The sequence below is a fragment of the Vanacampus margaritifer genome, chromosome 8, assembly GCF_051991255.1.
Source record: "Vanacampus margaritifer isolate UIUO_Vmar chromosome 8, RoL_Vmar_1.0, whole genome shotgun sequence".
NCBI classification, from domain to species: domain Eukaryota; kingdom Metazoa; phylum Chordata; class Actinopteri; order Syngnathiformes; family Syngnathidae; genus Vanacampus; species Vanacampus margaritifer.
In genome coordinates, this window is record NC_135439.1 from 16,500,646 (window position 1) to 16,514,307 (window position 13,662).

The 13,662-nt window shown below is 39.7% G+C and overlaps 1 long non-coding RNA gene across 2 annotated transcripts in view; it reads left to right on the forward strand.

Annotated features, from left to right (window-relative positions):
* LOC144055970 (uncharacterized) overlaps window positions 1-13,445 on the forward strand; it is a 29,340-nt gene extending 15,895 nt beyond the window's left edge. For both annotated transcript variants that reach the window (XR_013294963.1, XR_013294964.1), the window contains exon 3: window positions 7,644-13,445. This is a non-coding gene — a long non-coding RNA (uncharacterized LOC144055970). The remainder of the gene's footprint in view (window positions 1-7,643) is intronic.
* Window positions 13,446-13,662: the final 217 nt, after the last annotated feature.

Sequence of the window (13,662 nt, forward strand, 5' to 3'; positions counted from 1 at the left end):
GGGATGGCTTAATTGAGGTGTTAATCACCCCCCACCCCCCCCCCCCCCAAAATTAGCCTATCACCCGCGAAAAGTGACGGAACAGTATAAGATTTTTAAGACAGTGGAGGCGTGTAAGGTGTGGCATATGCAAAGCACTGAGCTGTGCATTAAGTTTATTAAGCGGATTATTGTGGGAATGTTGTTTCTAATGTTTGTTATTATTTCGGGTACTTTTTATTCTCCACACTTTTTTGCCATGCAACTCCCACATAATACATCCGATTTATACCATTAAAATTTTAACTTGCTTTAAAAATTCATGCCTTCCTTGGAATATATTGTCTGATTTCACTTCACTTACAGTTATCGCACAATTTAATGTTAAATATGACATTTTCCCCATTCTTTTTCAATGGGACAGACTTTGAAATTTTTGGCCGGTAAACAGGAGGTGAGGGTTCGAATCCCACCTTAGACAGATTGCAGTTCAAGTTTTCTTTTTATTCATTCATCATTCAACTACAATTAATACGTTTTCATTTTCACATCATTTATTTCAGTTTATTTCATATGCATTCCGCATGCATTCAAATCTTAGCATTCAGCTATTAGCATTCTTCAAACTCATTTATGTATGGTGGTGTAGTTCCTGAACAAGAGCTCATGCTTTATTGTATCCTAGACTTTTGAACAGTGACTTTTGAATATGTTTCGTACCAGCACAGGTGTGTGTGTGTTATTTGTGCTCTGTAAGAGAGATTTGGAGGGGGGTTGTTGGGTGCGAGGGTAGCACAAAGCTTTAGCCTGTGGAGAAGACAGAATGCTCCTTTTTGTTAAGTCAATAGGTTCTTTGTTCACCCTGCATGAAGGACAGTTGGTCACACAGACTGAGACTCCATCGGACTCCACAGTATACCTGAACCCCCAGATCATCTTTGTCTCCTGTTCCAGCACACATCAGTTACCAACCTATCACTATCTGTTAACCTCATCTTTACACTGCACATATTTCAGTCATGTCTGTATACATTTCTCTATATCTCAGTTTCCTTATTACTCTTATCTAGTTTCTGAGGGTCTCTGGGTGGGAGGGTTTGTTTCATTCGAAACCTTGACAGAGGATGTTTTGTTCTAAACAAGAGAGTAGGAGACAATCCAAAGGAGAGGGGAACCACAAGGGGAGGGTTTATGGGGGCCGGGATAAGAATGTAACAGTTTCAGGTTTTATACAGGTACCTGGAACAAGTTCAGAAGACTAGGACAGCATTATGGAGACACTGCGGACCTGATATCTGAAAACCCACGGGGGGGAAAGCAGACAAAAACAAGAGGAGATTATAAGTTTCATCTTATAGTATCTGGCCTCATAATAAGACTGAGAAAAGATTGATGCTGAAACAGAAGACGTCACCTGTAAGTAGGAGAACATTTGCAGGAATCGCTCCGTTGTTTGTTTTTTGGGGTTGTCATTATTCAGAAGGAAAAAGCTTGTGGATTTAAAGTGCACTCTGTTCATTTGACAAAGTGCAAATATTATTGATGGTGGCAGAGTAAATAGTACCACTGTTGGCTTAGTTAAGAGACCAGCAAGAGTACTTAATTTCCATTAATTGGAAATGTTGAGCGCTAGAGGTTTTGGAATAGCTGTTACACATCAGCATGATTCATGCTCACATACTAGAATGTGGTGTGTGTGTGTGTGTGTGTGGGGGGGGGGGGGTAATGCTACAAAATGGGGACCTCACCTACAAATGGGGATATTTTGGAGGTCACCATTTTGCTCAGATATTGACCTTTGAGGGTCAAGACTTGGTTTTAGAGTTTAGTTTGAATTGGGATATGGTTGAGGTTAGGGTAAGGAATGGAGGTACGCAATAATTTTTTTATGGTTGGGGTTAGAGGAAGGGGCTAGGAAATGTATTATGTCAATGAGATGTCCCCATTTTGAGTGCGTGTTTGTCCCTATCGACAAATAGTATGAAATAATAACATTGCTACACTGTTGACATTTGGATCAGCTATAAGATTCTGTCACTCAGACTCAAACAACGTAGAATATTTTGTCCTGCATCACAAATACATACACTGGATAGACTGTACCCGCAAAAGACTAAGTCTAAGTCAATTATTCTAGTTAGTTGATGAATATCAACTTGCAAAACTATTGCTCATGACTGCAGTGCAAAACCATCCAGAATTGTGCACTCATGTCATAGTAATGCCATTTGTCACATGAACTACACTGATTGGTTGTTGCAGTGGTTCACTTTCCTAATTTAGGTGCAGGCAGCATGGGTTTAATTTCCACTAAATATGAATGTTGTCTGTCTGGATATGTGCCCTGTGAAGGGCTGAATGCGAGTCCAGGCCGTGTGTTGTCTGCCTTTTGCCAGAATTGAGCTGCAATAGGCTCTATATCCTTGTGACCCTAAACAGGATAAGCAATATAGAAAATGGATGGATTTATAGAGAGCTTATTTTACAAGACAAGCACAAGTCCTTACAGTCAGCTACTGCCGCAAATAACATGATATGGATGGCAGATAAGAGGAATATAGAAATGTCATTGTTTTTTGTTGATGTTTTTACCTCTTTTTTATTTTTGTCCCTTAGGCTGAGGTTTAGGCATTATAAAGTATAAAGAATATACAAAAACAAAACAAAACAAAAAACGATACTTTAAGGTACAGTTTAATGTACCCCGATACGTTTGCAGTTTTACATATTTTGTAAAAAATAAATAAATAAATAAAGGTGTGTGTTTGGGAGGTATTTTCTGTCATCTGCTGAAAAACTCAACATTTGACTATTTTGTGCAGTAAATGTAAAATTATTACTGTTATTATTACTATTGTCCATTCCAGTTCCACCCATTTTCCTAACCGTTTATCCTCACGAGAGCCACAGGCATGCTGGAGCCAATCCCAGTTGTCAACGGGCAGAAGGCGGGGTACACCCTGAACTGGTCGCCAGCCAATTGCAGAGCACACATAGACAAACAACCATTCGCACCCACAATCACACCTACGCAGTGGTCAATCGGCCTTCCATGCATGTTTTTCAAATATAGGAGGAAACCGGAGTAAACCCACGCAGGCACAGGGAGAACATGCAAACTCCACAAAGGAATCAAACCCTGGAATCAAACTCCACACCTCGGAACTGTGAGGAGGATGTGTTAATCAGTGCTCCACTGTGCCGCCTGTTATTATTATTATTATTGTTTTTGTTATTATTATTATTATTATTACTGCGCCTTGTATAATTTTGATCCCAATATATGGTGAAGTGAGTTGAGAGGATTCATTTAAACAAAAGTAGTGTTAGCCACCATAAATGGTGCTCTCTATCAGCAATTAATGACTCGTATAACAGTATAAATACCATAAAATCGTATATATAAAACTATAAAATGGTACACTGTACATAGAAACTGAAAATGAATTACTTGTTAGTCAAGCAATGTTGTCAACAACACTTGTAAACACTGTTTTGACACCAGAAGCCAGTTCAAGCTTAAGGCTATACATGCTAAATGTATATTTGTTTAGTAATATGTTTATTTATGGCAGTGTAACGACAATACAAGTTATATTTCTCAATAGCGTGGTTGTAACGTCACTATTTTAAACATCACATAATGTAGCTTCCCAGTGGCGATGCTAATTTTGTGATCACATATCTTGGTAGCTTTCACAGAAGCTACATTTTCTCAGGCAGTTCTCAACCTTAAATGCATCTCTTCCATTTGACATCACATATCTATCCTCCTGCTAATGCCCAAAATAGAAGACCGTGAGTTAATTGTTAATTAATTGATTGTTTTTTATTTGGAACAAATACTACCTTTACTAAACAGACCTACAGTACATTCTGATAGCTTTTTTTTTTTTCTTAAATTGGTCTATCACAGTCTGTTTGGTTTTCTCAGAAAGAATTCTACTTGGGTTCTGTCACGACTGTTTCACCAATCCAATGTAACCACATGTGACAAATGACTAAATGTCACCCATCAAACAGGTCCAGGCAGTCACATGATCACACACAAAGTCTCAGGGGGCCCACACAAAAGCAAGGTTCTCAGTGTGACTAATTTACATGAAGCATGGATGAAGCAACAGAGTGTGACACAGTCAGAAGAGGCAGAACACTCCTGGCCAAACATTCGATCAATGACTTACTTGCAGACAATGAAAAGGAACAGCTATGTCATGTTCCAGTTTTTCTGTGTGATCTCTGCCCCATGTGCTGTTTCAAAAGCGTGAACAACCAAAGCAAGTTCATTTAAGACCATTTCCTGTGCCTGAATTGATGTCATTTCTTATTGTATGATGACTTGATAATGTTGTTGGGCATTATACTTTCAGGGGCTTACTGGAAACTTACTTGAAAGAAAATTGGAATTCATCTTGAAATTGACTTAACATTGATATTGAGCTGCAAAATGAATGAGTCTGAAATTGAATGAGGCTGATATTGAGTCTTATTAACGCGTACGACTCCTCTCACTGACTCCGTCGTTGCTGCGTGCATGCTCATCAGCAGCTGCGTCGATAGAGTGGACTCCCGCACTTTCCATGCAGCAGTCGGCAGCCAGACACTCGTTGGTCATGCTAACAGCTAGCCGCTAGCCACTTACGTCGGAGACTTCTGCCATATCATACAATGGCGGCGTAATTAATTAGTGATTTCTTAGCGTCCTAAACCTAAATTAGCAATTGAACATGAGTTCGGGATAGCGGCGTGTTGATGTTGGTCGCAACTCAGTGCGTAAAGGAACATCAATGAGGTAAGTAAAGATGGTTTATAAGATAAACAGTCTTCAACTAGTTGAACTGGATCGCAAGTGACTCATCCGGAACCGGAAACCCGAGACATCAGTGGGCCAACTTAATTCAATATAATGCTGAGCCTTTACTACACTCTGATTTAACAAAAGCAAATGATAAGTTATTTGTCTTAAATAACATTTACAAAGAAAAGTTTGAACTGTCAGAGTCCTGCAGCATCCTGCTACAACGGAGCTAATTGCAAGCCCACTACAAGGCTAGCATGAGTTCCCCCTTCCATACAACGCATACTCTGATTTACTATTTAAACAATATTAACAATAAAAACGGCTAAACTTGTGACTGGGTGGTTAGTTTATTTACACAAGTTACACACGTTTATTTACTCTTGAAGAAAAATACAAATATGAAAGCAAAACTAGTACATCAAATGTGAAGGTGAGGGAAAAAAAACATTACGGATTTATCAAATAGCCCACCTAAGGAGAATAAAATAAAAACAAAATAATAACAATGCAGCTTATACACTGTAACAAATTGACTGTAGGATTTACAGGAAATAACTGGCAAAAAAGTTGCCAGCTAATTATTGTAAAATCTTAGTACATAACTGTATTAAAATTATATATATATATATATATATATATATATATATATAATGTTGAATAAATTGTACCTTACTTTTTTCCAAGTAGCTTTCCAACACTGCTTTGTAGCTGCATGTAGACTGCTTTGCCTGCCTCTTTCTCTCTAGTTCTCTCTCCGTGTTAACATTGACTCATCAATTTTCATCCAATTAATAATACAGAAGGTCTGCAGGCTGTTGTTTTCATTTGCTGTATCTCCGCATGCCTGTGTTTTAAGCCGCAAGCAAAAACACACCACAGCACAACTGAAGTGTGACTTTGGATTGAGTGTTTCGGGAGTTGTAGATGTTTGGAGGATACACTAGAGAAAAGAGGGACAGCAGACTTAGATGTCTCAGTACTGTTGTAAATCCTCTTCAGGGCCTTGTAAGCTGTCAGACACGCTGGAGTTGTTAAAAGCTGCGCACTCCTCACTCCTGAACCTGCATGCAAGAAAAAGTTCACTCCTGCTTCCACTGCATTCCCGTCTCGCTGCTGTGTTTTATGGCTTTCTATTCCTATGTGATTTACTCTGGCATGTCACATAGGGTCTAAAGCCATTGGGTACAGAGTGGGAAGTCTTCACACAAATGACTAGATGAATATCTGGTTAAAAGAAGAGCATGAAAAGTTTTAATAACATACTCTATGCGCAGTACATGCATGGCCGAGGACATTTTGGTCACTGCTCATTGGCTAGCCAAAACCGATCTCAGCTAATTTCCCACAAGAATCCGAATGATGCTTAATTGTTTGTGTCCCTAAATTCACGTGCATGCATGTAACGCACACACCTAGTGTTTGTCCTGTGCCTGTGTGTTTGTCATCCACTCTCTTCCACACACATTGGGTACATTCCCGCAGTCAGGCTTGCTGGCAATGCTGACTCAGGTTGGTATTTAATGAAGCTCTCAGTTTCACCTTGTGTTTTCTAATCTCTGTTCTCATTTGGGACTTTCTGGTTGCACACTCATAAAAATTGTTAACGCTGGGAGTTTAGTGAGCCTTAACACTCCCCGGGGTTGTTTGTGTGCATGTGTGAGAGACCAAAGAGACATCCAATAAATGGAGTGTATGCAAAAAAATGTTAAGTAACATATAAGAAGGAAAAATAATGAATTCCCTCTTTGTTAAATTGATGCATTACAACAACAGTTATTCCATAATTCTGCAGTGAACGGTGTTGTATGTCAAAGTATGGAAACTGTCCAATGTATTAAAAGCCACTAACTTGCTCTGAATTGTGGTTTTGTGTAGACAGCATCCCGTCTGCTCCATTTTTACTGGATCCATTTTCATATCAGGAAAACACACATTTAAAATACATTTGACCATTCATAAACACATTAGCCTACCAATGAATTATCAAGAATGTGGTGGCTTCTCCAAACTCAAAGTCAAATTACTGTACTCCAAGTTTGAGAAGAGCATTCGTTTATTTACATCTATCAAGTAGAACGAACCACAAATCCATTCCAGACATGAAAAAACTGTAATTACCCAAACCAATAAATGGCCATTACTACAGCATGCATGTCTGCTCAAGGTTTATAATTTTGTCAAATACTATTAAAAATGTTCTGGGAGTTGAGCATTTGATTTGTATGCAAAGTCAGGGTTCACGGTCCAACAATGGCCAAAATAAAAGCGAAAAACAAACACGGACGCGAGCAGACGAGTCCAAAGTTAGCTGAAAGGGAATTTCGATAGGCTGGCAACTCGGATTATGACATTCATAAATCTTTTTTTTTTTCAAAGTTAAGTGAACCACTTGATATTCAAATGTAAATTGTATGAATCACTATAAAATTTACTATCAGACCCTATCACCACTTTGAAAACGTGAGGCGTAATGTGAATAATTGATGGGGGGAAAAAAGCCAAGGAATATCAAAACACATGCATAAAATTATTTGATAACAACTGAATTGAGGCTTTTACATGAAGGAGTGTTTCAAATGTCTCTGTTTTCCTTCAACAACTGAAATGAAAAGTCACTTCAATCACTACTAAAATGCCTGAGGACATCCACCCCTTGCTTTCCTCCATTTCCCCCAAGTGGCCATCCAAAATGATTGACAACCTCTCATTTCTCTCTTCCCTTATATTTCAGGTAGCCTTTTGAAAAATCGGGATGTGTTCACTACATTTCATATCCCCACATACAGTATTGCCCCACCACAGAAAACAGTTTTAATGTCATATTTTCTTCTTTCTCCCCATCTCCCATCCCTCCTCTGAACAGGTCTACATGACAGCAGGAGATGCCCTTCACCTGTATCTGCTTTTGTGGCCTAAACAGCTTCTGCAAAAGACGGAAGTTGAAGAAAAAGCAACAACTAATGGGAGAGGAAAGAGAGAAGGTAGAACAATGAGAGGATCAGGAGACGCCTGTGTAACAAGCATAATTGACCTCAACTTTACTTAAGAATGTGAAAAGGACATAATTGATTGGTGTTAATACAGGATGCAAATCAGACTTTTTAGCATGTATCGTGGTTTACTTCTTTGCTTATTCCAGATTTAAATGATAATAAGGTGCCAGCTTTAAAATGTGCTTCTTAAATGTAGAGTTTTTCAATTAACTGGTCATTAACCCCTTTTTCTTTTTTTCTTTTTTGTCATTGTTCTATTGGATTTTGTGTGTGGGGAGTGAAAATACTCGTCCAATTTTATACCTTTTATTACTTGTATTTGCCAGTGCACTATATAGTGACATGAAGTCAGCAGGCCCCAGAAATCCATTATTTCTCTCGTCACACCTTTCAGTGATACCCCGTTGCTCTTTTCTCGTCCTTAATCGCCAGTCCACACTGAATTGGAAGCAAAGCCGTGCCGAGCGCGGCACCTCCCGCATCTCCCGTTGATGTCAGTTCGACTTAGTGAAAATTCCAACTTGGTGAGAAACTCGACAGCCATTTCCAAAGTCACCCGTGGTGCGCTGGAGCCCATCTTGATTTTCACACTGAGCTGGGCACGATCGAAAGCGGAGCAGCTGTCCAATCAGCAGCGTCACTCAAGTGTAAAGATAGGAGTCAGGGGTCAGAATGAGCAACAAGGTTGGTGAGAATTCCCTCCTCGGGCACCAGAACATCTCGGTCTCATTAATAGAGAGACAAGTAATTACAAACACACAAAAAGCGCTGCAGGCCCATCGATTAATGTCCTCCGGTGGGAGTGTCTGCTTTAGGGTGGCCATATTTTCATTTCCATAAAAGAGGACACTCGGCCCGGCCTCGAGATACGTAAATGATACTCAAATGTTTACACAAATATGCCCATACATCACAACTACTTTAATGTATGCCTTCTCTGTGTGTGTAGAAAATGAAACAAAAACAATCTTTATTTCTATATCTACTATATCTTGCTCCCGCTATGGAAGCCCATTCCCGGCAGTAAAAAAACGCCAGTGGGGGAATAAAAATAAATAAATTAATTAAGAATCTGCCAGTGGGGGAAATAAGTGTTGTTGTTTTTTAAAGAATCCACTAGTGGGGGAAAAAAAAGTTTTTTTATTTTTTTATTTGGGCTCCGTAAGAATCCGCTAGTGTGATTTAAAAAAAATAAATAAATCAATGTTAGAAGTTCATTTCCTCTAGCGGATTTTTTTTTTTAGATATATAGTAGTCTGCAGCATGCGCAAGCCCTTCATCAGCGAGCAAGTGACAAGTCCTCCTTTTTTTTTCTTTTTTTTTCACTGGCGGGAATGGGCTTCCATAACAGACTGTCACACCCACTTAAGTGGGGCGAAAGTTGTTCTCCGCATTTGACTCATTCCCTGGGAGAGCAGTGAGCAGCAGCAGGGGACGTTTTTTGTAATAACTACCATTGCTTTAAGCGACCTCTTCAGGTCAGAGGCTCTAGCATAAAAAAACAAAAATGGGACCATGGCAATATTCAAAATAGAACGTGTTTATATGTTTTTGGGAGCAAATGAGTTAATAACCATAACCCCCCCACGGACGCCCTAACGTGATGTAAAAAAGTGGACATGTCCGGGCAAAAGAGGGCGTTTGGCCACCCGAGACTCTGCTCATTTTCAGCTTCATGTCACCTGTTGGAATGTGTGACTTTAGAGCGTCTATGTATGCATCTTGACTGCAACAATAGATTTTCAAGCCTGAAACAAGTGGATAAGATATCCATTTAGGCACTATAGTGGTGCCTTTTCAAAATTCACATGAAGACACACACGCACACACATTGGTAGGTCTCATTAGTGTTTGTGATTATGCATCACACGTCCAGTCAGGCAGTGGAGATGTAATTAACCTTTTCCAGCAGGAAACAGATGCCTGGATGTCGCACACACATACACAAAATGACACACACACGGCCGCTGTCAGGGAAACAAAGCCAACATCACGGTGTCACGGAAACAAAGTCCCCAAAAGCAGTGCCTGCCACTCCGTGATAATCCCCCCCTTGCATATTATATTTAGGGCTTAGAGAACAGATCAGCGCTGTTGTCTCCAGCCGGCCTCTGCTCTTTCAGACAATCTTTCAGCCCATTAAAATATGGACATAACGTGCGATTCTACATTTAATTGCAGATTGTTTACTATTACTCTCACTACAAGCTTAGAAAGTCAACAAAGCTGAAGCCATTTCACAGTGTAGGACACCTATTATGATTCACAATGTTCCAACACTGCTCTAATGAGGAAGAGAGCGAGTAAGGGTATGGGTTGGAAAACGATAGAGAGGAAGACAGAAAAGATGAGAGGGAGGAATGACTACGGAAGAGGGGGTCGAACTCTACTCGGAGCAGTCATGCTAATTGGCTACAGCGGATAACTTTCGAAAGGTGGGGGGCGCGTGTGGTGGGGGTGATGATAGGGTTAGGGAGTGGGATGGCAATGGAAAGAACAGCCTGATCTGCCAACATTACATTCGCTTAATGCTCACTCCATTCCGCCTCATTAATGAGAGAAATGTTCGCTTCAGTAGTGGTGAATGACTTGAAATTGGTAACGAGGCGCCGCTCACGCCCGTATATTCCCGCACGGCACGGGGGATATTTTTTCCTCCTCCTTTATGGATCACAGCAATGCTCAGGGATTATAATTCAAGGACAAAAAGATAAAAATAGAAGGGTGGTGCACGACTTGTGCGGTGGTGGGAGGTGTGTATGTGTGAGAGGTTACAGTGAAAATGAGTCCTGTCGCATTAGATTTGGGTCAAGAAAGGGGGAGACGAAGAGGTGAGTATTACAGACGGTGGGGAGATTCATCACTTCCTTCACCCTGCGTCTCTCCCTCCTCTCCTTTGAAACTTCATCACTTTCTTTTCTTTTTCACACATGTACGCACACACCTACCTAGGAAGAATATAAGGGGGAAAGACTGGAAAGACAAAGGACCAGCAGCAGGGAATAAAAAGAGCAGAAGAGAGAATATATAATGGCAGAGAATGAGAGGCCAAACCTCAAGCTAAGTTACACCTTAATATAATATTTATATATGCAATTCCATTCCTTTTTGCCGTATAATGAGTGAATTCATAAGTGCTAATTCAAGCTGAAATGATCGCGTGTGTGTTTAACTTTCAAATTATGTGTGCAATAATTTGTGGCTGTGAAAATGTGAGCGCTTTTCATCTAAAAGTGGAATCTTCTAACCAATGAATGCTAGTGCTGGGCGGGGGGAAAAAAATCATATATCATGATGCAAGCCATTTTATATCACTATAACAATATACCACGATGTACAGTGGTACATAAGTCATTCCTGTGACGTGTTCAAAGTCCGATTTGTTCAACCTATGAAACATTTTTTCCCTTAGGAAATAATGTAAATGCAATTAATCCGTGCCCAAACTCCAAAAACAGAAAATTTCTATTTTAATTTAATTTAATTTAATTTAATTTAATTTAGAAAACAAAACAGAAAATGAGCAGCGCCTCGTCTCAACTTCCGTGAAGTGTGCATTCGGAATTACTCGTCTACCCGTTCAAGGTACGTTGTAGTGCAGCCAAGGCAGTAGATCAACAGTGCACAACATTCCTGCGCAAACATTGCAGACGTATTCAGCTTAAAACAAACATCCTGAGAGCTAATGGGAAGACAAGTCTAGCGCTACCTGAGCCTCGGCTAACTCACCTTTTTTCTTCGACAAGTTATTTCTGGGATGTTCTGACGCCCAATTCACACTGATTGTTGAACGGACGCGGTGTGTTTTCCGTACGGCCGCCGCAAGGAATAGAAAGCATTCGAGTCTGCGTGTCAATTCACACCAGCTGCAGTGCAGTGCATATGCGGTGCGGAAGGGATGCGGCGCTACGGAAGGTATTCTATTTTTTCCGGACGCCGCATGCGGAACGCTTGCAGATTTTCATGAAGCTGAAGAAATGACATGAGCCGGACAGGAGGTCGAGCGTCGGCATCTAGGTAGATCGGGTATATTTCAAAATAAAACCGTTTGCAAACTCATTTTTGGGGGGAGGGAACCTAGCTAACTACATAGTATGACATGAGTCGGACATTTAAGACAAAAAACTAGCTCAGATTAAATTAAACATGACAAAATAACACTATTTAAACACAAAACGTACTTACCCATGGTAAAAGTCACAGAAATAATGTCCAAAAGCATATTGATGTGACAACAGGCAAGTGTGGCTATTGTATATAAGTAGGACTCTATACACACGGTTGTTATTGTGTGAACTTACCTCTCCAGCGTGAACCCCCGTGATCTTGTGGTCTGGTGGATGCAGATTTCCGGACATAGACAGCTCACGCAACGCATGCGGTGTGAATTGCAGTCCGTGCGGCGGCCGTACGCAAAACGCACCGTGGCCATTCAGCAGTCAGTGTGAATTGGGCGTGACAGCTTTCAGATTGACCTTGTTTTAGATCAAATGGGTTAACTAAGCATGTAATCATGTTTTAGCGAGCAGTCTGTTAATAGTCAGGTTTCCATTCAATTGTTTCAAATTTTTTAAGCAAATTTACTGAAAATTATCAAAACGGACATTTTGCTTATATTGAGAGGGGACTCCGCTCCTATAGGTGGCGGTATACACCGTAGAGATGTGATCCACCGATAATTTAACAGAAGAAGAAGAAGACCAGGATGCGACTGGGCTGTGCGATGACGCCGTATGAGTTTTCTTCTGTAATTTCTTATAACCTGTAGCGTTTCTTTGCAGTTTTCCATCTAAAATAGAATTAATATTCACTAATTTAATTAATTCCAAAAAGATTTCTGTTTCGCCCCCCCCAAACATACTTTACTTTATCGTGCAACATTGCTTTGGGACTGCAAACGTACGTGTGACGTAATATCCGGTCAAAACATGCAACGCGTATCCGGTTTTGCCAATGGTTATTCGCAAAACCTGTTTCCATCGCCCAAATTTGCATTTTCCTTTTTCGATATGCTTCAAAATCCACCCCCTCTAGGCGGAAAAACGTTTTTGTGAATTTCGGGCCCTTTTTTGAATTTCTAGTGTTTCCATTCAGTTTTATTTTCGCATTTCTTGAAAATTCGAATACAAATGGGTGGATGGAAACCCAACGGATGATGTGGTGGCATTACTTCTTTTGCAAAAATGTGCCTCATTGTTTGTCACTAGATTAACCGAGTGCATGCATAATGACAAAAAGATAACACAGTAATGCTAGAGGGAGGTGAAGCTGGATTTCCCAGCGTTCTTCAGGGTGGCTTTGTGGTAAATAGTTATTAATAATTACGTGTTTATTGTTGAAGCTAGTTGCTAATTCTCTCCCCACATAGTAGTATGCGTGCTCACACACCTCGTTATTTATTAATTTTCATTAACTTGACATTTTTTTATAAGTGTACCTTAACTTTGTCTTGCATGGCGGTTAATTACTTACCTGGTTTGTTTCTCACTAGATAATCTGATTGCTTTAGTACGCTATTGCCGCCCTGAGAAAAAAGTAAACAGCATCTCTTGTTTTGCAGCTCACAATTGCCACAAGTCAGTATACATTGTGGAAATCTATACTTGAAAGATGGATAGATGACGATAGGGATAATAGGAAAAAAATGGTACGATATATATTTCTATGTAGCCCTTATATATATATATATATATATATATATATATATATATATATATATATATATATATATATATATATATATATATATATATATATATACACAGACACAATTATATAGATACATATAGAAACATTTAAGTGACATTAATATTCACAAAAAAACAATGAAAACACCCTATATATCCTAGACATAATAATAATAATAATAATAAAGTTCTTCATTGTTGA